The sequence below is a fragment of the Staurois parvus genome, unplaced genomic scaffold (assembly GCF_062004578.1).
Source record: "Staurois parvus isolate SC_StPar_1 unplaced genomic scaffold, SC_StPar_1.0 ptg000905l, whole genome shotgun sequence".
In the NCBI taxonomy this organism is placed as follows: Eukaryota; Metazoa; Chordata; class Amphibia; order Anura; family Ranidae; genus Staurois; species Staurois parvus.
In genome coordinates this window covers 106,648-134,352 of record NW_028318701.1, presented here as the reverse complement: position 1 = coordinate 134,352, position 27,705 = coordinate 106,648, and the positions used below count along the sequence as shown (strand labels likewise).

At 50.5% G+C, this 27,705-nt stretch overlaps 1 protein-coding gene across 1 annotated transcript in view; it reads right to left on the bottom strand.

Annotated features, from left to right (window-relative positions):
* Positions 1-26,704, bottom strand: part of LOC149442165 (uncharacterized) — a 38,093-nt gene extending 11,389 nt beyond the window's left edge. Inside the window, exon 1 of the mRNA XM_089656434.1 lies at positions 26,607-26,704. The gene's annotated coding sequence lies outside the window, so the exon portion shown is untranslated. The remainder of the gene's footprint in view (positions 1-26,606) is intronic.
* Between the last annotated feature and the right edge of the window lie 1,001 nt (positions 26,705-27,705).

Here is a 27,705-nt window from a genome sequence, read left to right as displayed (position 1 = left end):
AGGACATCGCCAATGCTCAACCCACCTCCCCACCTAGCCTCCCTCCCACCATAACCCCATCAACTCTCCCCTCCTGTGACCTCGCAACCGCCCTACCCCCCACCACACCTAACGTCCCACACACTATAACCCCCCCAACACTCCGCTCCTTCAGCCTTGCTACCACTGAGGAGGTTACTAAGGTCTTCTCAGAAGCCCGCCTCACCATTTGCCCCCTTGACCCTGTCCCCACACAACTCCTCCGGTCACCCTCCTCCTCCATCCTAAGATCCCTCACCCACATCTTCAATCTCTCCCTCTCCACTGGCACATTCCCCTCCCCCCTAAAGCATGCTCACATCACCCCCATACTTAAAAAACCCTCCTTGGACCCCACCGACCTGAACAACCTTAGACCCATCTCCCTGCTGCCATTTACTTCCAAGCTCCTCGAGCGCCTGGTCTACAATCGCCTAAGCACCCACCTCACCGACAACAACCTCCTCGATCCCCTACAATCTGGCTTCCGTCCCCTACACACCACCGAAACCGCCCTACTTAAAATCACTAACGACCTGCTAACCGCCAAACCTAATGGCCACTACTCAGTCCTCCTACTCCTCGACCTTTCCGCAGCCTTCGACACAGTCCACCACCTCCTCCTCCTTACTAAACTACACTCCCTCGGCCTCAGAGACTCCGCCCTCTCCTGGCTCTCCTCCTATCTATCCCAACGCTCCTTCAGTGTTACCTATAACGCTACCACCTCCCCCTCACTCCCCCTCTCTGTTGGGGTCCCTCAAGGCTCTGTCCTCGGGCCCCTTCTCTTCTCCATCTACACCTCCTCCCTTGGCCAACTCATACACTCTCACGGCTTCAACTATCACCTCTATGCCGATGACAAACAAATCTATCTCTCAACCCCCCACCTCACCCCCTCACTCTCTGCCCGCATCACCCACCTACTGAAAGACATATCAGATTGGATGTCGCTCCATTTCCTCAAATTAAACCTTTCCAAAACCGAGCTCCTGGTTTTCCCCCCAGCCCGCGCCCCCCCCCCCCCCACTGACTTCTTCATCACGACCAACAACGCCACCATCAGTCCCACCCCACAAGCCAAAGTCCTGGGTGTCACTCTAGACTCAGACCTGTCCTTCCAACCCCAAGTCCAATCGTTGGCAAACTCATGCAGGCTCCACCTCCGCAACATCTCCAAAATACGTTCATTCCTCACCCCAGACACTACTAAACAACTCGTTCACTCCCTCATTATCTCACGCCTGGACTACTGCAACTCCCTTGTCACCGGCCTACCTCATCACAGACTATCCCCGCTTCAGTCTATCCTGAACTCAGCGGCCAGACTCATCCACCTCACCAACCGCTCCGCATCTGCCACCCCTCTCTGTCATTCCCTCCACTGGCCTCCACTCAGTGTCCTCCACCCCCCTCTGTCATTCCCTCCACTGACCTCCACTCAGTGTCCTCCACCCCCCTCTGTCATTCCCTCCACTGGCTCCTGATTGCCCAATGCATTAAATTCAAACTACTAACACAGACATACAAAGCCATTCATAACTCCGCCCCAAACTACCTCACCGACCTGATTCCCAAATACCACCCAATCCGTAATCTTCGCTCCTCACAAGACCTCCTACTTTCTAGCTCCCTGGTCTCCACCTCCCACGCCCGACTGCAGGACTTCTCCAGGACTTCCCCCATCCTCTGGAACTCCCTACCCCAATCCATCAGACTGTCACCTTCCCTCCTCACCTTCAGGCGCACCCTGAAAACCCATCTCTTCAGGGAAGCCTACCCCACCCTCACCTAACAGCCGATCTCCTCCACTCCTCCTACCACTCCATCCCCCACAGCCACTTCCTCCTGTACCACTATCCCCCCCTCCTAGATTGTAAGCTGGAAAGAGCAGGGCCCTCCCCCCCCTCGTGTATTGTATTGTTACTGTCTTGTCTCATGTTCTGTCCCCACTATAATGTACAGCGCTGAGCAAACCTTCTGCCGCCATATAAATCCTCTATAATAATAATAATAATAACTCCTCCCCCCCAGTCCCATCAGTCTCTGTACCAGAGGAGCTTACGCTCTAATGTCCCCTCCCCCGCAGTCCCATCAGTCTCTGTACCAGAGGAGCTTACACTCTAATGTCCCCTCCCCCGCAGTCCCATCAGTCTCTGTACCAGAGGAGCTTACGCTCTAATGTCCCCTCCCCCGCAGCCACATCAGTCTCTGGTCTATCTGCCTCCTGAACTGGTGTCACACTTTCTTGAAGACTTCTCTGCTTGGGAGCCGTACTTTCTCTTCTCTGAAATGTTAACAGCCTTTCTACATCTCAATGTAACCTTTTTGGCCTAACACAAGGGACACACAATGGACACACGATGGACACACAATGGACACACAAGGGACACACAATGGACACACAATGGACACACAATGGACATACAATGGACACACAATGGACACACAATGGACATACAGTGGACACACAATGGACATACAATGGACACACAATGGACATACAATGGACACACAATGGACATACAATGGACACACAATGGACACACAATGAACATACAGTGGACACACAATGGACACACAATGGACATACAATGGACACACAATGGACACACAATGGACATACAATGGACACACAATGGACATACAATGGACACACAATGGACACACAATGGACACACAATGGACACACAATGAACATACAGTGGACACACAATGGACACACAATGGACATACAATGGACACACAATGGACACACAATGGACATACAATGGACACACAACGGACATACAACGGACACACAATGGACATATAATGGACATACAATGGACACACAATGGACACACAAGGGACACACAATGGACACACAATGGACACACAAGGGACACACAATGGGCACACAATGGACACACAAGGGACACACAATGGACACACAATGGACACACAATGGACATACAATGGACACACAATGGACACACGATGGACACACGATGGACACACGATGGACACACAATGGACATACAATGGACATACAATGGACACAAAATGGACACACAAGGGACACACAAGGGACACACAATGGACACACAAGGGACACACAATGGACACACACTTTCACTTACTCCTATGGTAACACCCTTGACCTTGGATTTTCCCATCTCTGCACTTCTTGCAACCTCACCAACCTGCCTGTCCTCCCTCTCATCACCTTCACAGTGTCCTCGTCTTCCACCACCTTTCCCTCCAAGCACCAAACAGTTTCTTGTAGAAACCTCCACCACTTGAACCGTTCTCTTCTCTATTCTGCTACTGACCTCCTCTATGACAAATCCTAACCCCTGTCCTGCCCTGACGTGGCCCCTTTTGTCCTCACTGGATGACTTGCTCTCCTTATCACACCCAGAATCAGGCCACTAAAACCCCGGCAGATTGGTGACACCGGAAATGGCCGTGATTGTAGCATGAAATCAAATCTCTGCAATCCTTCACCCTTTATAGAACACAATAAATTCCTGCCTCCATGCTGCCCCCCAACACCCTTCCCCCCATGTACACACCAGGGCCCTCCTCCCAACATCAAGATCAATACCTATGGGTCCCCTCCTCACACCAGGGAACTAGGTGTAGTCCTGACTCTGTCCTTTCAGCCCCAAGTCCTATTACTGTCCACTCCGAATCTTGTGGACTTCATGTTGGTAACATCTCTATAATATGCTCCTTCTTAACCAATGAAACCTTCAGGCATTTCATTGACTTCTTGCCCTGGATATAGGTAAAGGATAAGCTCTCCAGTGTAATAGAATGTCTGGCCTTTCTCCCGCCAATTCATTCATAGATGGACCCCTTGGGCTACTTTCACACTGCACCGTTGCAGAAACGTGGTAAAAAGGCGTATGCGTTTTTGCTGCATTTTGTCCACGTTTCTGGTGCGTTTTACATTGTGGAAGCTGCCTTAGTGTGTACAAGATCATTAGAAGGATGGTAGCAAAATTTGTATCTGAATGGGAATGGGAGAAAGGAAGGGGGCAGGGAAAGGAGAGGGAGAGGGAGGGGGAAGGGCAGGGGCGTATTTACCACAAGGCAAACAAGGCACTTGCTTAGGGTGGCATTTTTCAGGGGGGCATTACCTCTCCCCAGAAGAAGGGATGAAAAAAAGGACACGCTTGCCATGGGAACCACGTGGGATCCGAGAGAGGCTGCGGGCTGCTTGATGGTGTACGTAGAGCCTGACACTTGTTCTCTATTGCCGGGGGGAGGGGGTAGTGGAAGGCTCTCCCGGGTGGGGGGCAGGGGTGTTGTTGGTCAATGTCATCATTGTCAGGTTCTCTCCACTGTGGGGGGGAAGGGGTGGTGGTGGTGGTCGGTGTCCATGGGGGCAGACGATTTTTGTGTTGGGCAGCACAAAACCTAAATACACCTCTGGGGAAGGGTGGACAGGGTGGTGGAAGGATGGAGTAAGGAAGGGAAGAATGAGGAAGGCAAAAAAAGGAGAAGGAAAGGGAAAGGGGAGGTAAAGGAAGAAGAACGAGACATTGGAAGGAACAGAGGGGGAGAAAAGAGAAATGAAGAGAATCCGTCGATAATAATGGGTGACGTCCCATCCATGGGTCATACCTTCTACTTCCAAGAGTGAAGATCCAAAGCTTCTCGTCTACTAAACCAAGAGGACCTGTCTCCTCCTCTCCCAGATTATCTATCCAATGATCGGCACTTTCATAGACTCTCTTCCAGTTGTGTTTATCGGTCACATGTCCAGACACATCGGTGTTCTTATCAGTTCTAATGTTGGAAAGACGATCCCCAAAATGGTCTCACAACCTTCTGGCCATCCTGCCTAAATACTGTGAGTGACACGGGAGGTGACAAAAGATCCCACATTTCATGGAACAATTATCTACTACCGGATTGTTGAATGGTGTAAGAAGAAATGTGGGCGTCCCCTAAAAGGGAAGATCTAGCTGCTCCACGTTTATATGAATCTGGAAGGTGTGACCAGGTTGTGGGAACTTTCAATAAAATGTTAAATATATTTGATAATTACAGCGTAGACCTTTTTTTATTGAATTCTGCTGAATGAACTCTGGCTCAACCCAGGAAGATTATAATATTCTAAGAATTGCTGAGATTCTAAAAAAAGGTTGTTTCAATTTTAGGAGGACGGGTGTACTGACACGTAGACAGGAGGACACCGAGATTCCAGGAGAATGAACATCTTTGTAGGCTAAAGTGGTCTCATGGTTGCCGGGCCTCAACCAATCGACTAGTTTTATGACGAAGGAAAACTCACAATGTATTCCGGCTACTCTTCTATGTTTAGGAGATCTTCAGAGCTCACCAATGGTGCATTGTGGAGAAGACAACGTCTGTGTGGCCAGGTGAAGGACAGTCAACAATCAGGTGTACCCCACACACCGAACAATGAACTAGCCGAGGAGATACGCCGAGCTAAACCCACAAGAGGAAAGGCCTGGAGTCTTGTTGTAGGAGGAGATGGGATCTGTTTCTATATTTCAAATATTCAGATAAAATAAGTCGGTTTCACGAACTCTATATTGCAGATCAAAAGGTTAGAGCCGATATATAGAAATCTCTGTCCTTGATAAGGGACCACATCCCCTACAAAGGACTGTCTAGCAGCTTTACCAGGGAAAATAACCCAGCTATTATCATGGGCATACGTAGAAACACAGGACTCTGAATCGGGGCTCTCCAAACTTCATAAAAGAAGGGCCAGTTTACTGTCCTTCAGACTTTAGGGGGCCGGACTGTGACCAGTGGGAGAAGAAAATGTCCCAGCAACAGTGGGAGAAGAAAATGTCCCAGCAACAGTGGGAGGAGAAAATGTCCCAGCAACAGTGGGAGAAGAAAATGTCCCAGCAACAGTGGGAGAAGAAAATGTCCCAGCAACAGTGGGAGGAGAAAATGTCCCAGCAACAGTGGGAGAAGAAAATGTCCCAGCAACAGTGGGAGGAGAAAATGTCCCAGAAACAGTGGGAGAAGAAAACGTCCCAGCAACAGTGGGAGGAGAAAACGTCCCAGCAACAGTGGGAGAAGAAAATGTCCCAGCAACAGTGGGAGGAGAAAATGTCCCAGCAACAGTGGGAGAAGAAAATGTCCCAGCAACAGTGGGAGGAGAAAATGTCCCAGAAACAGTGGGAGAAGAAAACGTCCCAGCAACAGTGGGAGGAGAAAACGTCCCAGCAACAGTGGGAGAAGAAAATGTCCCGGCAACAGTGGGAGAAGAAAACGTCCCAGCAACAGTGGGAGAAGAAAATGTCCCAGCAACAGTGGGAGGAGAAAATGTCCCAGTAACAGTGGGAGAAGAAAACGTCCCAGTAACAGTGGGAGGAGAAAATGTCCCGGCAACAGTGGGAGGAGAAAACGTCCCAGAAACAGTGGGAGAAGAAAATGTCCCAGCAACAGTGGGAGAAGAAAACGTCCCAGCAACAGTGGGAGGAGAAAACGTCCCAGAAACAGTGGGAGAAGAAAATGACCCAGCAACAGTGGGAGAAGAAAATGACCCAGCAACAGTGGGAGGAGAAAACGTCCCAGCAACAGTGGGAGGAGAAAACGTCCCAGCAACAGTGGGAGGAGAAAACGTCCCAGCAACAGTGGGAGGAGAAAATGTCCCAGCAACAGTGGGAGGAGAAAATGTCCCAGCAACAGTGGGAGAAGAAAACGTCCCAGCAACAGTGGGAGGAGAAAATGTCCCAGCAACAGTGGGAGGAGAAAATGTCCCAGCAACAGTGGGAGGAGAAAACGTCCCAGCAACAGTGGGAGAAGAAAATGTCCCAGCAACAGTGGGAGAAGAAAATGTCCCAGAAACAGTGGGAGAAGAAAACGTCCCATCCAGGGGCGGACTGACCATTTAGGCATTCGGGCACTGCCTGAGGGCCCAGGGTCAGTAGGGGGCCACATGAGATGGTACCTTTCATAGGCTTTTTTAGGTGTGGTTTGAGTGTGAGCGAGGATACAGGGGCCCCATGATTTCCTATTGAGTTGTCAGTCCGCCCCTGGTCCCATCAGTAGTATTAACGGGAGATATAGTGCCCCATCACTGGTGACACCCTGAGGAAGTCACGTGATTCTAGTGACGTAATGCGTTGGTACGCGGTGACGCACATCTGGTGTGGACGCCATCTTGGTACACCCATTTTCCTACCCCATGCAGTACTCTATAGCAGGAGGTTCCAGTGCTAATATTTCAGTTTGTACAAGTGAGGAGCATTTTTCTTATCTGTAATAAAGGCAATTGATTTTGAAATGACTTCACTATGGAGGATCTCCTGGTTGTCACCATGACCTGCATGGGACAGTCTGGTATATAGCAGATATATATATCGGGAGAGGACTGGAGAACCGTGAGAGCCACCAGAGAGGGGATCACAGGGGGAGAACATCTAATACCAGCTACTGCCTGTGAAGGATCCTGGAGTCATCCTGCAAGCGAGGTGGCCAAGTGGGTCACCAAAAGGAGGTGAGGGTTCAATTTAGCCACTGTGGAGGTGTGTGTATACACCAGGGGCGGACTGACAACTCATGGGGCCCCCGGGCAATAGGTGATCATGGGGCCCTTGTGTCCCAAACTCAAAAAAGCCTATGAAAAAGGTACCAGGGGCATCTCATGGGGCCCCCTACTGACCCCGGGCCCTCGGTCAGTGCCCGGGTTTCCAAATGGTCAGTCCGCCCCTGGTATAGACGATCACAATTCTCACACGTTTTCACTCTGAATGGACGTTTTTGAAGCACAATTTATTGGAAGAATAATGGAGAATTAGAGACTTTATAATTGCAATATTTTTCTTTTTCTTATTCTTTATAGATTTTGTTTCCGTATTATCTGGTCGCATTTTGTGTTTATTTATTAGTTCGGGATTTAAATTGAATGAATTATCTTTGCAGGAGTCACTTTGTGCGTTATTTCCCCCTATATGGGGAGTCATCGTTGGTCTACGTATGTCGGAGGTGTTGGGGGGTCATCTCTTTACACACATTTCTTTGTGTGGTGTTTGATTGCACCTTAGGGAGGCGTGGTCATTAAGGGGGGTAAATCCTCAGGAGGGGGAGGGGTTAGGGAAGCCTTGGAGAGGAGCTCATTCTGCACCTTAGGGAGGCGTGGTCATTAAGGGGGGTAAATCCTCTGGAGGGGTTAAGGAGGCCTTGGAGAGGAGCGCAGCACGCACCTTCTGGGCACTTTAGAGTGTTTGGACACTAAATAGATCTGCATTGATCTTATCGCTATGTACTGGTTTTTTCTATGGTCTTTGCATGCTTTATGTATTATTTATCAGGTATATCATCTATTCTATTATTATATTACACTTGTTGAAAAGGTACCAGAGTGCTGGCCGCTTTAATATATACTTATCACTTCATTTAAATGCAGGAGGAATTTTCTAGTTGAGAGCCCCATCATTGGTGTCAGTGGGAGGAATAGTGCCCCATCATTGGTGTCAGTGGGAGGAATAGTGCCCCATTATTGGTGTCAGTGGGAGGAATAGTGTCCCATCATTGGTGTCAGCGGGAGGAATAGTGTCCCATCATTGGTGTCAGCGGGAGGAAAAGTGCCCCATCATTGGTGTCAGCGGGAGGAATAGTGCCCCATCATTGGTGTCAGTGGGAGGAATACTGCCCCATCGTTGGTGTCAGTGGGAGGAATAGTGCCCCATCGTTGGTGTCAGTGGGAGGAATAGTGCCCCATCATTGGTGTCAGTGGGAGGAATAGTGCCTCATCGTTGGTGTCAGTGGGAGGAATAGTGCCCCATCATTGGTGTCAGTGGGAGGAATAGTGCCCCATCATTGGTGTCAGTGGGAGGAATAGTGCCCCATCATTGGTGTCAGTGGGAGGAATAGTGCCCCATCATTGGTGTCAGTGGGAGGAATAGTGCCCCATCATTGGTGTCAGTGGGAGGAATAGTGCCCCATCATTGGTGTCAGTGGGAGGAATAGTGCCCCATCATTGGTGTCAGTGGGAGGAATAGTGTCCCATCATTTCCTTGGAGACCTTATGGAACATAATGTGATTGTGCTTGAATACTGTGGAACTCATAAGATGTCAGCGTATGATGTGACAAAATCACCGCCACACAAATAAATGTGAGATATAGCGGCACGTGAGCGGTGGTGTGGGGGTGTTGGCATGCTGTTAATACAGACATTGCTACAACAACTATTCTCATACAGTGAGGAACAGAAGTATTGAACCCCCTGTGATTCTGCAAGTTCTCCCACTTCTCCATCATGGAGGGTCTGACATTCACATTGCAGGGGATTCCCACTCTGAGGACAGAATTCAGGAGATCACATTGTATGATCTGTAAAGAATGTATTTGTCTCGCACGGCTGAACAGAAGTATTTGAACACCTGAGAAACAGCAAGAATTCTGGCTCCCAAAGAACTGTTACTGCACCTTTACAAAGCCCCCCTCTACTCCACTCATTCATCTCACTTAGTAGCACCTGTCTGAGCTCTTTAAAGACACCTGTCCACCCCACAGTCAGTCAGACGCCAACTACTACCATGGGCAAGACCACAGAGCTGTCAAAAGACAACAGAGACAAAATTGTGGACCTCCACAAGGCTGGAAAGGGCTACGGGGCAATTGCCAAGCAGCTTGGTGAAAATAGATCAACTGTTGGAGCAATTGTTAGAAAATGGAAGAGGCTAAAGACGACTGTCAGTCTCCCTCGGACTGGGGCTCCATGCAAGATGTCACCTCGTGGGGTATCACTGATGAGAAGAAAGGTGAGGAATCAGCCCAGAACTACAAGGGAGGAGCTGGTCAATGACATGAAGAGAGCTGGGACCACAGTTTCACAGGTCACTGTCGGTAGAACACTACGACGTCATGGTTTCCAATCATGCATTGCACGGAAGGTTCCCCTGCTCAAGTCATCACATGTCCAGGCCCGTCTGAAGGTTCCCCTGCTCCAGTCATCACATGTCCAGGCCCGTCTGAAGGTTCCTCTGCTCCAGTCATCACATGTCCAGGCCCGTCTGAAGGTTCCCCTGCTCCAGTCATCACATGTCCAGGCCCGTCTGAAGGTTCCCCTGCTCCAGTCATCACATGTCCAGGCCCGTCTGAAGGTTCCCCTGCTCAAGTCATCACATGTCCAGGCCCGTCTGAAGGTTGCCAATGACCATCTGGATGATGCAGAGGAGGCATGGGAGAAAGTCATGTGGTCAGATGAGACCAAAGGAGAACTTTTTGGTCTAAACTTCACTCGTCGTGTTTGGAGGAAAAAGAAGGATGAGTGGCATCCCAAGAACACCATCCCTACTGTGAAGCATGGGGGTGGTAACATCATGCTTTGGGGGTGCTTTTCTGCGAAGGGGACAGGACGACTGCACTGTATTAAGGAGAGGATGAATGGGGCCATTTATTGTGAGATTTTCAGCAACAACCTCCTTCCCTCAGTCAGAGCATTGAAGATGGGTCATGGCTGGGTCTTCCAACATGACAACGACCCGAAGCACACAGCCAGGAGAACCAAGGAGTGGCCCCGTAAGAAGCATATCAAGATTCTGGAGTGGCCTAGCCAGTCTCCACACCTAAATCCAATAGAACATCTTTGGAGGGAGCTGAAACTCCGTGTTGCTCAGCGACAGCCCCGAAACCCGACAGATCTAGAGGAGATCGGTGTGGAGGAGTCGGCCAAAATCCCTGTTGCAGTGCAAACCTGGCCAAGGACTACAGGAAACGTCTGACCTCTGTAATTGCAGACAAAGGCTTCTGTACCAAATATTAACACGGATCTTCTCAGGGGTTCAAATACTTCTGTTCAGCCGTGCGAGACAAATACATTCTTTACAAATCATACAATGTGATCTCCTGAATTCTGTCCTCAGAGTGGGAATCCCCTGCAATGTGATCTCCTGAATTCTGTCCTCAGAGTGGGAATCCCCTGCAATGTGAATGTCAGACCCTCCATGATGGAGAAGTGGGAGAACTTGGAGAATCGCAGGGGGTTCAAATACTTCTGTTCCTCACTGTATATTTTTCTGTGATTAGTGTTTTATGACAATAGGTGGCAGAGTTGCGTTAATGCTTGGATATAATGAATTGTTCTTTCTTTGGGAACATCATGGTTATGATGTCATTTCCTGTTTGTGTTTTCCTATTTTTTTCCAACAAAGCAAGAAGAGCTCAGCCATGTGTCCACCAGTAAGAGTCGAATCTGAAGCAGCTTTCTGACAAGTCACCGATTACTGATGGCTCATCGACTGATTCAATGAAGAAGTTTTAGTGACTTCCTCTCGGGTCAAGCGCCACCTACCCTGGAGAAAGCAGACTGCAACCTGCCTACAAGTATCACCCGGACAGGAGATGAACTAAAATGATAAGCAAGACGTGGGGTCAAGAGAAGACATATAGCAGACCAGAGGCCGAAAGAAGTCATATAACAGTCCAACAACGCCACCATCAAACCCGCCCCGCAGGCCAGAGTACTTGGTGTCATTCTGGACTCCAACCTATCCTTCCAGCCCCAAGTCCAATCTTTAACAAACTCATGCCACCTCCGCAACATGCAGACTCCACCTCCGCAACATGCAGACTCCACCTCCACAACATGCAGACTCCACCTCCACAACATGCAGACTCCACCTCCGCAACATGCAGACTCCACCTCCGCAACATCGCCAAAATCCACACGTTCCTAACCCCAGAAACCACTAAACAGCTCATCCACTCCCTCATCATATCATGACCCGACTACTGCAACTCCCTCCTCACTGGCCTGCCTCGCCGCTGGCTATCCCCGCTTCAATCCATCCTGAATACGGCTGCCAGACTCATTCACCTTTCCAACCGCTCCGTCTCCGCCACCCCCCTCTGCCAATCCCTCCACTGGCCTCCACTCAGTGTCCTCCACCGCCCTCTGCCAATCCCTCCACTGGCCTCCACTCAGTGTCTTCCACCCCCTTCTGCCAATCCCTCCACTGGCCTCCACTCAGTGTCCTCCACCCCCCTCTGCCAATCCCTCCACTGGCCTCCATTCAGTGTCCTCCACCCCGCTCTGCCAATCCCTCCACTGGCTTCCGATTGCGCAACGGATCAAATTTAAAATCCTAACACTGACGTACAAAGCCGTCCACCATACTGCCCCGAGCTACATCACTGACCTAATATCCAAGTACCGCCCAACACGCACACTCCGCTCCTCACAAGACCTCCTTCTCTCTAAATCCCTGGTCTCCTCCTCCCATGCCCGCCTCCAGGACTTCTCCAGGGTGTCACCCATCCTCTGGAACTCCCTGCCCCAACCCATCAGATTATCACCTACTCTCCTCTCCTTTAGGTGCACCCTGAAAACCCATCTCTTCAGGGAAACCTACCCCACCCCCTGCTAACTTGCCGACCTCCTCCACTCTTCCTACCACTCCATCCCCCACAGCTATCTCCTCCTGTGCCGCCATCCCCCCCTCCTAGATTGTAAGCTCCAAGGATCAGGGCCCTCGATCCCCTCATGTATCACATTGTATTGGTATTGTTCTGTCACATGTTCTGTCCCCTCTGTAATGTACAGCGCTGAGCCAACTATTGGCGCTTTATAAATACTGTATAATAATAATAACAACAACAGGCCAGAGGCCAAGAGAAGTCATATAGCAGACCAGGTGGCCAAAAGAAGTCATATAGCAGACAAGAGGCCAAGAGAAGTCATATAGCAGACAAGAGGCCAAGAGAAGTCATATAGCAGACCAGAGGCCAAGAGAAGTCATATAGCAGACCAGGTGGCCAAGAGAAGTGCTATAGCAGACCAGGTGGCCAAGAGAAGTCATATAGCAGACCAGGTGGCCAAGAGAAGTCATATAGCAGACCAGGTGGCCAAGAGAAGTCATATAGCAGACCAGGTGGCCAAGAGAAGTCATATAGCAGACCAGGTGGCCAAGAGAAGTCATATAGCAGACCAGAGGCCAAGAGAAGTCATATAGCAGACCAGAGGCCAAGAGAAGTCATATAGCAGACCAGGTGGCCAAGAGCAGTCATATAGTAGACCAGAAGCCAAGAGAAGTCATATTGCAGACCAGGTGGCCAAGAGAAATCATATAGCAGACCAGGTGGCCAAGAGAAGTATGTGTATGTATGAATGTGAGTTAGGGACTTTAGATTGTACACCCCTTGAGGGTTAGGGACTGATGTGACTGTACAATATGTATGTAAAGCGCTGCGTAATTGACGGTGCTATATAAGTACCTGAAAGAAATAAATAAATATTGCAGACCAGAGGCCAAGAGAAATCATATAGCAGACCAGGTGGCCAAGAGAAGTCATATAGTAGATCAGGTGGCCAAAAGAAGTCAAATAGCAGACCAGAGGCCAAGAGAAGTCATATAGCAGACCAGAGGCCAAGAGAAGTCATATAGCAGACCAGGTGGCTAAGAGAAGTCATATAGCATTCCCTCCCCAACCCCCCTGAAGATTGCTGTGATATACCGGCCTCCTGGATCCATATCCCCCTCCTGGATGACTTCTCCTCCTGGCTACCCTTCTTCCTCTCCTCTGAGCTACCCACCATCATCCTTGGGGATTTCAACATCCCTGTCAACCTCGACAACCCGGACACATCCCATCTCCTCCACTTAACCTCCTCCTTTGCACTTGCACAGTGCATACAATCCACCACCCACTCCAACGGTAATATCCTGGACCTTGTCTTCTCCAACCGCTGCGCTCCCCACAACCTCACTAACACCCCCTTCCCTCTCTCTGACCACAACCTGATCACCTTCTCTATCTCCTCGTCCTCCAACGCCTACCCCTCCAAATGTCACACTACTACCAGCCGTAACCTCCGCAACCTTAACCCTGCCCCCCTCCACTCTGCAGCTGATCAACTCCATGACCGCATCCACCCCCTGTCCTGCCCCGACTTGGCTATGACTGCCTACAACAACGCGCTGTCAACAGCCCTTGACTCACTAGCGCCTTTAACCACACGCAACATCAGACCCCGACTACTCCAGCCCTGGCAGACTGATCACACCAAAACCCTCAAACGACAAAGTCGTGCCCTGGAGCGACTATGGCGCAAAACCAAATCCCATCAAGCCTTCACCCGATACAAATCTGCCTTCCGCACCTACACCTCCTCCCTCCACACAGCCAAACAAGCCTACTTCCTGACCCTCATCAAGGCCCTCTCCTCCAATCCTCGCTGACTCTTCTCCACCTTCAACTCTATACTCTCGCCACCCCCACCTCCACCCAGCACCTCACTCACCGCCCTTGAGAATGCCAATCACTTCAACAAGATTGACACAATTCGCAAGGACATCGCCGCAACTCACACGCCCTCTCAACCCGTCCCCTCTCACCCAGCTACCCCCTCATCCCCCCTCCCCCTCAACATAACCCGCAGGGACTTCGTCGCTGCTCAAACTCCCTCCAACCCTGTTCCCCCTCACTCAGCTACCCCCTCATCACCCCTCTCCCACGGCCCCACCACTGCTCTGACCCCCACTTCCACCCCACCCTACATCCCTCATACTGAAGCTCCCCCAACACTCCGCACCTTTGACCTTACTGCCATCGAGGAAGTCTCCAAGATCCTCTCTGATGCCCGCCTCACCACCTGCCCCCTCGACCCTATCCCCTCACAACTCCTACGACCTCCCTCCCCCTCCATCCTACGTTCCCTCACCCACATCTTCAATCTCTCCCTCTCCTCCGGCACTTTCCCCTCCCCTCTGAAACATGCACACATCACCCCCATACTTAAAAAGCCCTCCCTGGACCCCAATGACCCGAACAACCTCAGACCCATCTCCCTCCTCCCATTTACATCTAAACTCCTCGAGCGCCTCGTCTACACCCGCCTAAGCTCTCACCTCAACGACAACAACCTCCTCGATCCCCTACAGTCCGGCTTCCGTCCCCTACACTCCACCGAACCCGCCCTACACTCCACCGAAACCGCCCTACACTCCACCGAAACCGCCTTACTCAAACTCTCCAACGACCTGCTAACCGCCAAAGCTAATGGCCACTATTCAGTGCTCCTACTACTTGACCTCTCTGCGGCCTTCAACACAGTCGATCACCCCCTACTCCTCAAAAAAACTACACTCCCTCGGCCTCAGTGATTCTGCTCTCTCCTGGCTCTCATCCTACCTGTCACAACGCTCCTTCAGCGTTACCTATAATGCTACCACCTCCCCCTCACTCCCCCTCTCTGTTGGGGTCCCTCAATGCTCCGTCCTCGGGCCCCTTCTCTTCTCCATCTACACCTCCTCCCTTGGCCAACTCATACACTCTCACGGCTTCAACTATCACCTCTATGCCGACGACACACAAATCTATCTCTCAACCCCCCACCTCACCCCCTCGGTCTCCGCCCGAATCACACACCTACTGAGCGACATATCAGACTGGATGTCGCTCCACTTCCTTAAACTGAACCTCTCCAAAACTGAGTTTCTTGTCTTCCCCCCCCAGCCCGGACACCACCCCCCATTGACTTCTCCATCACGTCCAACAATGCCACCATCAAACCCGCCCCGCAGGCCAGAGGACTTGGTGTCATTCTGGACTCCAACCTATCCTTCCAGCCCCAAGTCCAATCTTTAACAAACTCGTGCAGACTCCGCCTCTGCAACATGCAGACTCCACCTCCGCAACATGCAGACTCCACCTCCGCAACATGCAGACTCCACCTCCGCAACATGCAGACTCCACCTCCGCAACATGCAGACTCCACCTCCGCAACATCGCCAAAATCCGCACGTTCCTAACCCCAGAAACCACTAAACAGCTCATCCACTCCCTCATCATATCACGACCCGACTACTGCAACTCCCTCCTCACTGGCCTGCCTCGCCGCTGGCTATCCCCGCTTCAGTCGATCCTGAATACGGCGGCCAGACTCATTCACCTTTCCAACCGCTCCATCTCCGCCACCCCCCTCTGCCAATCCCTCCACTGGCTTCCTATTGCGCAATGGATCAAATTCAAAATCCTAACACTGACGTACAAAGCCGTCCACCACACTGCCCCGAACTACATTACTGACCTAATATCCAAGTACCGCCCAACACGCACACTCCGCTCCTCACAAGACCTCCTTCTCTCTAGTTCCCTGGTCTCCTCCTCCCATGCCCACCTCCAGGACTTCTCCAGGGTGTCACCCATCCTCTGGAACTCCCTGCCTCAACCCATCAGATTATCACCTACTCTCCTCTCCTTTAGGTGCACCCTGAAAACCCATCTCTTCAGGGAAGCCTACCCCACCACCTGCTAACTTGCTGACCTCCTCCACTCTTCCTACCACTCCATCCTCCACAGCTATCTCCTCCTGTGCCACCATCCCCTCCCTCCTAGATTGTAAGCTCGAAAGAGCAGGGCCCTCGATCCCCTCATGTTTTGCATTGTATTGGTATTGTTCTGTCACATGTTCTGTCCCCCTTTGTCATGTACAGCGCTGAGCCAACTATCGGCGCTTTATAAATACTGTATAATAATAATAATATTAATAATAATAATATTGCAGACCAGGTGGCCAAGAGAAGTCATATAGCAGACCAGAGGCCAAGAGAAGTCATATAGCAGACCAGGTGGCCAAGAGAAGTCATATAGCAGACCAGAGGCCAAGAGAAGTCATATAGCAGACCAGGTGGCCAAGAGAAGTCATATAGCAGACCAAAGGCCAATAGAAGTAATTTAGCAGACCAGGTGGCCAAGAGAAGTCATACAGTAGACCAGGTGGCCAAGAGAAGTCATATAGTAGACCAGAAGCCAAGAGAAGTCTTATAGCAGACCAGGTGGCCAAGAGAAGTCATATAGTAGACAAGAGGCCAAGAGAAGTCATATTGCAGACCAGGTGACCAAGAGAAGTCATATAGCAGACCAGGTGGCCAAGAGAAGTCATATAGCAGACCAGAGGCCAAGAGAAGTCATATTGCAGACCAGGTGGCCAAGAGAAGTCATATAGCAGACCAGAGGCCAAGAGAAGTCATTTAGCAGACCAGGTGGCCAAGAGAAGAAATATAGCAGACCAGAAGCCAAGAGAAGTCATATAGCAGACCAGGTGGCCAAGAGAAGTCATATAGCAGACCAGAGGCCAAGAGAAGTCATTTAGCAGACCAGGTGGCCAAGAGAAGAAATATAGCAAACCAGAAGCCAAGAGAAGTCATATAGCAGACCAGGTGGCCAAGAGAAGTCCTATAGCAGACCAGAGGCCAAGAGAAGTCATATTGCAGACCAGGAGGCCAAGAGAAATCATACAGTAGACCAGGTGGCCAAGAGAAGTCATATAGCAGACCAGGTGGCCAAGAGAAGTCATATAGCAGACCAGGTGGCCAAGAGAAGTCATATAGCAGACCAGAGGCCAAGAGAAGTCATATTGCAGACCAGAGGCCAAGAGAAGTCATTTAGCAGACCAGGTGGCCAAGAGAAGTCATTTAGCATACCAGAGGCCAAGAGAAGTCATATTGCAGACCAGGTGGCCAAGAGAAGTCATATAGAAGACCAGAGGCCAAGAGAAGTCATTTAGCAGACCAGGTGGCCAAGAGAAGTCATATGCCAGACCAGAGGCCAAGAGAAGTCATATAGGAGGTGGCCAAGAATGCTGCATTACAGCCCCGTAAACTTGCTGGGTCTGTGCAACTCACAGATACCACCCCTAGTTCTGGCCAGAGTAGAGCTGGGATGAATAATTAGGCTTTGACCACCCCAGAAGGAGAGGAACAAGTGGTCCACAGTGGGGTCAGCTCCTGATGAAACAGGACTTTGGAAAAGTGGTGAGTTTTTACGTCTTCCAGCCATTGTTCTCCTACAATGGCCAGCTTGACACATGGACCAGTATATAGTAAAAGCAGGTATGGCTGCCTTAGCAAATGAGCCTTGTGTAGCATTACACTCTCAAGGGCCACTCGATTTCACTCAGGTCCCCCTAAGCTCTGCAGGGCCAGGCAACACGCATTTTTCCACATTTGCGCACTCAGAGTTAGTAATACAAACCTTGAGCTGGTTTTTAGTTGTTTTTTTTATTATTAAGGAATGGAGGTACAGGGGTATAACTAGGGACCCAACAGTACTGAGCCAGGGGTGGAGGTGCAAGGGTATAATTAGGGGCACACCAGTACTGAGCCAGGGATGGAGGTACAGGGGTATAACTAGGGGCACATAAATGTACAGATGTGAGTAGCTGAGATGTGATCTGTAGCAATATGTAATCGTAAATTTAGTTCATTCCTGAAGAAATATTCAGTCAAGGGTATTCAGAGACAGATGGTCACCAATTAGGATCTGAAGGGACAGAGCTTCCTCTGGAAGTGACACCTGGGTGCTAATAGATTTGTCTATAATCAGACTTTGCCACCTTCCTGAAGTTTAAAAGAGGAATGCAGATGTTTCGGCTTCATGACACCAGGGGGGCTCCGATCTGTCTCGGGAGCCCTGACAAATATACACAAATCAAAGGAGTATGTTTCATCTCTCATAAAAGCTAAAATATTAGTTGCAGAGAGATGAAAATACTTCCTTCTGATGGGGCACTCTGTAGGCTACATCGGCATGTAAAAATTGTATTTGTGACCTATGTAGAATGCCAGAAAAAGGCAGGAAATGGTTAAGTGGCGCTGGATTGCGATAGCTGAACAGTGATTGGTACTGTCGCGATCGGACTGATGCGCCGGTGTCAGAAATTCAATCCCTGACTTGGTGATTCAAACCGTTCCTGGTCCAATTGACTTTGGGCAGTTCAGCACCCAGAACATCCTGTGGGTGGGTACAGGAACACCCCCCCAGAGTCAAATGGCCAAGAACTCATGTCCAGCCCACGTCCATATTCCCATAAATTGAGGACCCTGAAGTATGGACATTGTGATTCGTATGGAGCCGGTTCGATCGACTAACAGATTATGGACTTTTTCTGACTTGCTCCAGTCGCAGGATAACTCTCGGTAAAAGTTTTATTTCTGTTTTTATTCCCTTTTATTTTATAGTGAATAGTCATTTGTGTGTCTTCTTTTATGTATTTTCTGTAACTTTTTATACTTTGTACATATTTTATGCTCCGCCCACTTTCGGGATATTAAATCATAAAATTAATTAGTGACTTCTGTGTATTTACGCTCGGGCTCATATCTCCGGAGAGATTAGATTGGAGAGATTGGAGAGATTAGATTGGATTGTATTTTGGTGCCTTTAAACGCTCGGTCAGCTCATTGCCAATCTGTATGCAATTGCACTGTGAGTGGGCAGATTGCGTGCAGATTGTAAAAGGTAACAGATCGGCCAGACGGAGATCTGTGTGTGTGGGGTGTCCCAGCAGACCGTTCTGCGGATAAACTGTTGGGTGGTGGCAGGCTACTGTTTGTGGTATGTCTGGTGTGGGGGGGTGTGGACAGTGGAAGGGTGATTGACATCGGGGTTCTAGCTTTAGGATAGCTGGGGGAACCCTAGAAAGGTGTGCGATTGTTAAGCTGCTCCTCAACCCTTAGTGTGCCACAGATTGTATATAAGATTTGTATCTGCCAGTGTGTGGTCAGCCATCTGGATTGGAGTGGAGTCTCCCCCCGGTGGTGGGCAGAGGTAGTGCGGTCTGTGGAAGGATATCACGGCTGATCTTATATACGGTTTTATATATTCAAAGTTAAGTCCCCTTTATTCCCTCGTACCCCAAGTCACAGCCGCACGTAGGCTCCTTGGTTAGCCAGTCGCTGGGGGCGTGTGCATGGGGCGTGTGCATGTGGGTGAACTGTGGCACAAAGATTCTATTGGCCTGGGGTCCTTAAGGAGATAGAAAATTATTGTTCCTCTTTCCCTGTGTGTCAGACGGCGGCCCCAATGCCCCATTTCCGTAGTCCACTCGTACCTCTTCCCATCATTGAGGTCCCTTTTGAGAGGATTGCAGTGGATTTGGTAGGACCGCTGGTGAAGTCCGCTAGGGGGCATCAGTACATGTTGGTCATACTTGACTATGCCACCCGCTATCCAGAAGCCATTCCGCTCCGAAATACCTCTGCAAGACGATAGCTAAGGAGCTATTTCTCGTTTTCAGCTGAGTGGGTGTTTCAAAGGAATTGCTTATGGACCAGGAACCCCCTTTATGTCCCGGGTGATGACAGAACTCTGCAAGTTGTTCAAAGTAAAACAATTTCACACCTCTGCGTATCATCTCCAAACAGACGGGTTGGTTGAAAGGTTCAACCAAACCCTGAAACAAATGTTAAGGAAGGTGGTGGATAAAGATGGAAAGGGTTGGGATTACCTAATACCCAGGGGCGGACTGACAACTCATGGGGCCCCCGGGCAATAGGGGATCATGGGGCCCCTGTGTCCTTTCCCAAACCTAAAAAAGCCTATGAAAAGGTACCAGGGGCATCTCATGGGGCCCCCTACTGACCCCAGGCCCTCGGGCAGTGCCCGAGTTTCCAAATGGTCAGTCCGCCCCTGCTAATACCCCATTTGATATTTGCCATCCGGGAGGTACCCCAGTCCTCTACGGGCTTTTCACGTTTTGAGCTGCTCTATGGGAGACACCCAAGGGGGCTGTTGGACATCGCCAAAGAAACTTGGGAAGGTGAGAGTTCTCCCTACTGGAGTGTGATTGAGCACGTCGCCCAAATGCAAGATAGAATTGCCCAGGTAAGGCCGATCGTAAAGGAACATTTGGCCCAAGCGCAGTTAGCGCAGCAGAGGGTGTACAATCGGGGGGCCCAGACCAGGTCATTTGCTGAAGGAGATAGAGTACTAGTGCTAATCCCTACGGTTGAAAGCAAATTCCTGGCCAAATGGCATGGCCCATACGAGGTGATTGAGAGAGTGAGTGAGGTGAACTACAGGGTCAGACAACCAGGAAGGAGAAAACCTGAACAAATCTACCACATTAATCTGTTGAAGGCCTGGAGGGACCGGGAATCCCTGGTTGCCGAGGCTTTGTCTCCAGCGCCATCTGACTGCTTGGTTCCGGAGGTTGGAATAGCAGTCACGCTGTCTAAAACTCAACAGAGGAAGTTAAAGAGTTTGTGCTCCACAACACAGACGTTTTCTCTGAGCTGCCGGGACAAACCTCGGGGGAGGAGCATGACATTATCACCCCTCCGGGTGAAAGGGTGAAACTAAAACCCTATAGAATCCCAGAGGCCCGGCGGGAGGCAATACGTGGGGAAGTGCAGAGAATGCTGGATTTGGGGGTGATAGAGGAGTCCCAGAGTGACTGGTCCAGCCCCATAGTGTTGGTGCCCAAACCGGATGGGAGCTGGTGATTTTGTAACGACTTTCGACAGTTAAATAAGGTTACAAAATTTGACACCTACCCCATGCCATGAATTAATGGACCGACTGGGAGCAGCCCGGTACATGACGACGCTAGACTTGACAAAAGGTCATTGGCAGATTCCCCTAGCTAAGTCGGCAAAGGAGAAGACTGCATTTGTAACCCCAGAAGGGTCATCCCAGTATAGAAGAATGCCGTTCGGGTTACAGAATGCACCGGCCACCTTCCAGCCAAAAATGGATCAGATTCTTCGCCCCCATCAGATGAATGCTGCAGCGTAGCTGAACGATGTGATTGTCCATAGCGCAGACTGGGCCTCACATTTACCAAAAGTTCAGGCTGTGCTGGATTCTGTATGGAAAGCTGGGTTTACGGCCAACCCAAAGAAGTGTACGATCGGACAGGAGGAGGCCAGGTACCTGGGGTACACTATTGGGAGAGGGGTAATAAAACCCCAAATCAACAAAGTTGAAGCCATACAGAATTGGCCACGCCCAAACAACAAGAAGCAGGCAGGGGCTTTTCTAGGTATTGCTGGCTACTATCAGCGATTCATCCCCCATTTTGCTTCTCTGGCAGTGCCCCTAACCAACCTGACAAAAGGGAAGGAGTCAGTCGTGGTTAAGTGGTCCCCAGGGGCTGAAGCAGCCTTCCAGTCTTTAAAAAGGGCCTTATGTAGCCAGCCAGTCCTATACTCACCAGACTTCTCAAAAGACTTTGTGGTCCAGACGGATGCCTCCAATGTTGGCTTAGGAGCAGTGCTGTCCCAGGTGTGGAAGGGGGAGGAGCACTTGGTAATCTACCTCAGCAGAAAGATAAAATCTCACGAGGAAAATGACACCATGATTGGGAAGGAGTGTTTAGGGGTAAAGTGGGCCCTCGATTCCCTGCGGTACGATCTGCTAGGCAGACATTTTGACCTGATCACAGATCACGCTCCCTTGAAGTGGATGGCTCAAAATAAAGAGACCAATAGAAGGGTAAATAGGTGGTTCCTGGCCCTACAAGAATTTAACTTCACGGTAAAGCATCGCCCTGGAGTTCAGATGGGGAATGTGGATGATTTATCCCGGGTTCATGCCTGCCTGACTACTGGTGTTACAACCCCAAGGTTGAAACAAGAGGGCCGGTGAAATCACCTGGTTGCATCCAGGATGGCAGGTACATTTGTCCTAGATTCAGGCTCTATGTGGATTTGTTCCACTAGAGGGAAGTGCTGAGCCTTCAACAGTGAGGTAATGAGCCCAGCGGAAGGTAGTCGGCTCTTTAGGGCCTCTATAAAACTTCCCAGTGTGAGATGGGGAAACAGATCTCATTGTTTGAACACTGTGTGGAAGTAAATTGATGTTTTGACTGACATTCTGCGGTTTAGCCACAAGATGACACTGTTTTTCTAACACAGCCTCAGACTGCATAGATATTTGTATATTCATGAAGGGGTGGGGTTTTCACACAGAGTTGGAGTTGAGGAAACAGGAAGAGGGGACAGGAGCCATGTTCTGGAGAATGCTGAATGAAGGGGCCGTGTGAGCTGCAGCTGGGTGAAGCTGATGAGATTTCTGCCAGGAAGCTGATGAGAGCACAAGTGTTGTTACTGATTATTGGAAGGACTCCACAACTCAAAGTGACATTTCACATTGGAGAGCTGATGAAATCCTACAAATTCAAGCCAGACTGGCGTTTTGCTCAGAAGGAATACTCAGGCACGTGCTACAGGACCAGTTATGGGGGGGGGAATACTGTAGTGTAAGATTGTAAGCTGTTGTGCTGCACCGCAGGCTAGCCCATACCGTACCCCCATACACTGATTCCTGCTCTGTAGGGTGATAACAGGTAAGGTGTGGCAGCTTAGTTGTGCCCCCCAGTAGGTAAATTACTACACCTTCTACCTTCATCCATCAGGAGGCGCCGTGCTGTGCAGCACAAGGGTCTCAGCCTTTGGGCTGGGTGGATGTAAATATATTGTATGTTCCCAGCATTTGTGGTTGTGTTTATTTGCCACATCTAAGTAACATTCTGTTGTGACAAAAGCTGGTGTTGGGGTTGTTTCCTCGTTCGTGACTTCACTGTATCCTGGGGAGCCCCCCCGGTACACGGCTTACACCAGCATGCTTAGGGAGTGGCTCCATCCTGGAACCAGATCTGTGCCTGAGTAGACTGGAAGCTCCATACTTATCTGAGTGCAGTGAGACAAAGGCCTGTGTGGCCAGCCTCCAACTGATAGGGACCGGGTGTGGCCAGCCTCCAACTGATAGGGACTGGGTGTGGCCAGCCTCCAACTGATAGGGACTGGGTGTGGCCAGCCTCCAACTGATAGGGACTGGGTGTGGCCAGCCTCCAACTGATAGGGACTGGGTGTGGTCAGCCTCCAACTGATAGGGACTGGGTGTGGTCAGCCTCCAACTGATAGGGACTGGGTGTGGCCAGCCTCCAACTGATAGGGACTGGGTGTGGCTAGCCTCCAACTGATAGGGACCGGGTGTGGTCAGCCTCCAACTGATAGGGACCGGGTGTGGTCAGCCTCCAACTGATAGGGACTGGGTGTGGCCAGCCTCCAACTGATAGGGACTGGGTGTGGCCAGCCTCCAACAGATAGGGACTGGGTGTGGTCAGCCTCCAACTGATAGGGACTGGGTGTGGTCAGCCTCCAACTGATAGGGACTGGGTGTGGCCAGCCTCCAACTGATAGGGACTGGGTGTGGCTAGCCTCCAACTGATAGGGACTGGGTGTGGTCAGCCTCCAACTGATAGGGACCGGGTGTGGTCAGCCTCCAACTGATAGGGACCGGGTGTGGCCAGCCTCCAACTGATAGGGACTGGGTGTGGCCAGCCTCCAACTGATAGGGACTGGGTGTGGCCTTAGCAAATGAGCATTGTGTAGCATTACACTGTCAAGGGCCACTGGATTTCACTCAGGTCCCCCTAAGCTCTGCAGGGCCAGGCAACACGCATTTTTCCACATTTGCGCACTCAGAGTTAGTAATACAAACCTTGAGCTGGTTTTTAGTTGTTTTTTTTTCTATTAAGGGATGGAGGTACAGGGGTATAATTAGGGGCACACCAGTACTGAGCCAGGGATGGAGGTGCAAGGGTATAACTAGGGACCCAACAGGGACTGGGTGTGGCCAGCCTCCAACTGATAGGGACTGGGTGTGGCTAGCCTCCAACTGATAGGGACTGGGTGTGGCCAGCCTCCAACTGATAGGGACTGGGTGTGGCCAGCCTCCAACTGATAGGGACTGGGTGTGGCCAGCCTCCAACTGATAGGGACTGCGTGTGGCCAGCCTCCAACTGATAGGGACTGGGTGTGGCCAGCCTCCAACTGATAGGGACTGGGTGTGGCCAGCCTTTAACTGATAGGGACTGGGTGTAGCCAGCCTCCAACTGATAGGGACTGGGTGTGGCCAGCCTCCAACTGATAGGGATTGGGTGTGGCCAGCCTCCAACTGATAGGGACTGGGTGTGGCCAGCCTCCAACTGATAGGGACTGGGTGTGGCCAGCCTCCAACTGATAGGGACTGGGTGTGGCCAGCCTCCAACTGATAGGGACAGGGTGTGGTCAGCCTCCAACTGATAGGGACTGGGTGTGGCCAGCCTCCAACTGATAGGGACTGGGTGTGGCCAGCCTCCAACTGATAGGGACTGAGTGTGGCCAGCCTCCAACTGATAGGGACTGAGTGTGGCCAGCCTCCAACTGGTAGGGACTGGGTATAGCACAAGGCTGCCCCTAGTGGATAGCGAGGGAAGCGATTGTATAGTAAGTGGCCAAGTTGGAAAGGATTTTATTTCATGTGTCTTTTTGGTTTGATGTTTTCTTGTAAATAGTGTAAATAAACCGCACCTTTTTGTTTTTTCACCTACACTGCTGTATTGCCGTGCCTGTGTTTTTGTGTTGTGAACCCACCCAGGGGGTCACACACACCCGCTGCCAAGCAAACCCTGTTACAGGGTACAGGGGTATAACTAGGGACCCGCCAGTACTGAGCCAGGGATGGAGGTACAGGGGTATAACTAGGGACCGCCTCTGAGCCAGGGATGGAGGTACAGGGGTATAACTAGGGACACATTAGTACTGAGCCAGAGATGGAGGTACAGGGGTGTAACTAGGGACCCGTCAGTACTGAGCCAGGGATGGAGGTACAGGGGTATAACTAGGGACACACCAGTACTGAGCCAGGGATGGAGGTACAGGGGTATAACTAGGGACCTGTCAGTACTGAGCCAGGGATGGAGGTACAGGGGTATAACTAGGGACACGCCAGTACTGAGCCAGGGATGGAGGTACAGGGGTATAACTAGGGACACACCAGTACTGAGCCAGGGATGGAGGTACAGGGGTATAACTAGGGACACACCAGTACTGAGCCAGGGATGGAGGTACAGGGATATAACTAGGGACACGCCAGTACTGAGCCAGGGATGGAGGTACAGGGGTATAACTAGGGACCCGTCAGTACTGAGCCAGGGATGGAGGTACAGGGGTATAACTAGGGACACACCAGTACTGAGCCAGGGATGGAGGTACAGGGGTATAACTAGGGACACATTAGTACTGAGCCAGGGATGGAGGTACAGGGGTATAACTAGGGACACACCAGTACTGAGCCAGGGATGGAGGTACAGGGGTATAACTAGGGACCTGTCAGTACTGAGCCAGGGATGGAGGTACAGGGGTATAACTAGGGACACATTAGTACTGAGCCAGAGATGGAGGTACAGGGGTGTAACTAGGGACCCGTCAGTACTGAGCCAGGGATGGAGGTACAGGGGTATAACTAGGGACACACCAGTACTGAGCCAGGGATGGAGGTACAGGGGTATAACTAGGGACCTGTCAGTACTGAGCCAGGGATGGAGGTACAGGGGTATAACTAGGGACACGCCAGTACTGAGCCAGGGATGGAGGTACAGGGGTATAACTAGGGACACACCAGTACTGAGCCAGGGATGGAGGTACAGGGGTATAACTAGGGACACACCAGTACTGAGCCAGGGATGGAGGTACAGGGATATAACTAGGGACACGCCAGTACTGAGCCAGGGATGGAGGTACAGGGGTATAACTAGGGACCCGTCAGTACTGAGCCAGGGATGGAGGTACAGGGGTATAACTAGGGACACACCAGTACTGAGCCAGGGATGGAGGTACAGGGGTATAACTAGGGACACATTAGTACTGAGCCAGGGATGGAGGTACAGGGGTATAACTAGGGACACACCAGTACTGAGCCAGGGATGGAGGTACAGGGGTATAACTAGGGACCTGTCAGTACTGAGCCAGGGATGGAGGTACAGGGGTATAATTAGTGTAGCGCTTCAGTTGTGAGAGACTCTGTAAAATGATGGTCCCCAAAGGTTGTCCTGACCTTGCAAGCCTCCCGACACCTCGGACACCTGGGACACCTCCCGACACCCTGGGTCCAGAGATAAAAGGAATCACGATTCCAAAGACACCCGGCTGTAGTAAAGCAATGGTGTGTTTACTGAAGGTTGTTTAGTCAGCAGACAGTTACTGCAAATACTTCTCACGGCACTCACCTGTTTTCTAGTCTCGCGGTGAAACACAAATACACCTGCAATAGTGAACGCTATACAGTTGCAAGAAAAAGTATGTGAACCCCTTGGGATTCCGTGGAGTTTTACATGAATTGGGCATAAAATGTGCTCTGAACGTCATCTAAGTCACAACAATAGAAGAACACAGTCTGCTGAACATAATACTACACAAACATTAGATGTTGCCATGGTTTCATTGCACATAACATGTAAACATTCACAGTGCAGGGAGGAAAAAGTATGTGAGGCCCTAGCTTAATGACTTCTCCCAGAGCTAATTGGAGCCAGGAGTGAGCCAACCTTGACTCCAATCAGTGGGATGATATTGGATGTGTTGCTGACACCTGTTTTGGGTTTACTGGTTTCAAGAAGCACTGTCTGATGTGAACCATGCCTCGCAGAAAAGAGCTCTCAGAAGACCTACCATCAAGAATTGTTGACTTGCATGAAGCTGGAAAGGGTTACAAAAGTATCTCCTTGAGCCTTGATGTTCCTGTGTCCACGGTAACACAGACTGTCTACAAATGGAGAAAGTTTAGCACTGTTGCTACTCTCCCTAGGCGTGGTCGTCCTGTAAAAATGACTGCAAGAGCACAGCGCAGAATGCTGCATGAGGTAAAGAAGAATCCCAGAGTGTCAGCTAAAGACCTACAGAAATCTCTGGCACATGCTAACATTTTTGTTGACACATCTACAATAAGGAAAACATGAAACAAGAATGGAGTACATGGGAGGACACCACGGAGGAAGCCATTGCTGGCCAAAAAGAATATTGCAGCACGTTTGTAGTTTGCAAAAGAGCCCCTGGATGTTCCACAGCACTACTGGCAGAATATACTGAGGACAGATGAAACCAAGATTGAGTTGTTTGGGAAGAACACACAACATTATGTGTGGAGAAAAAAAGGC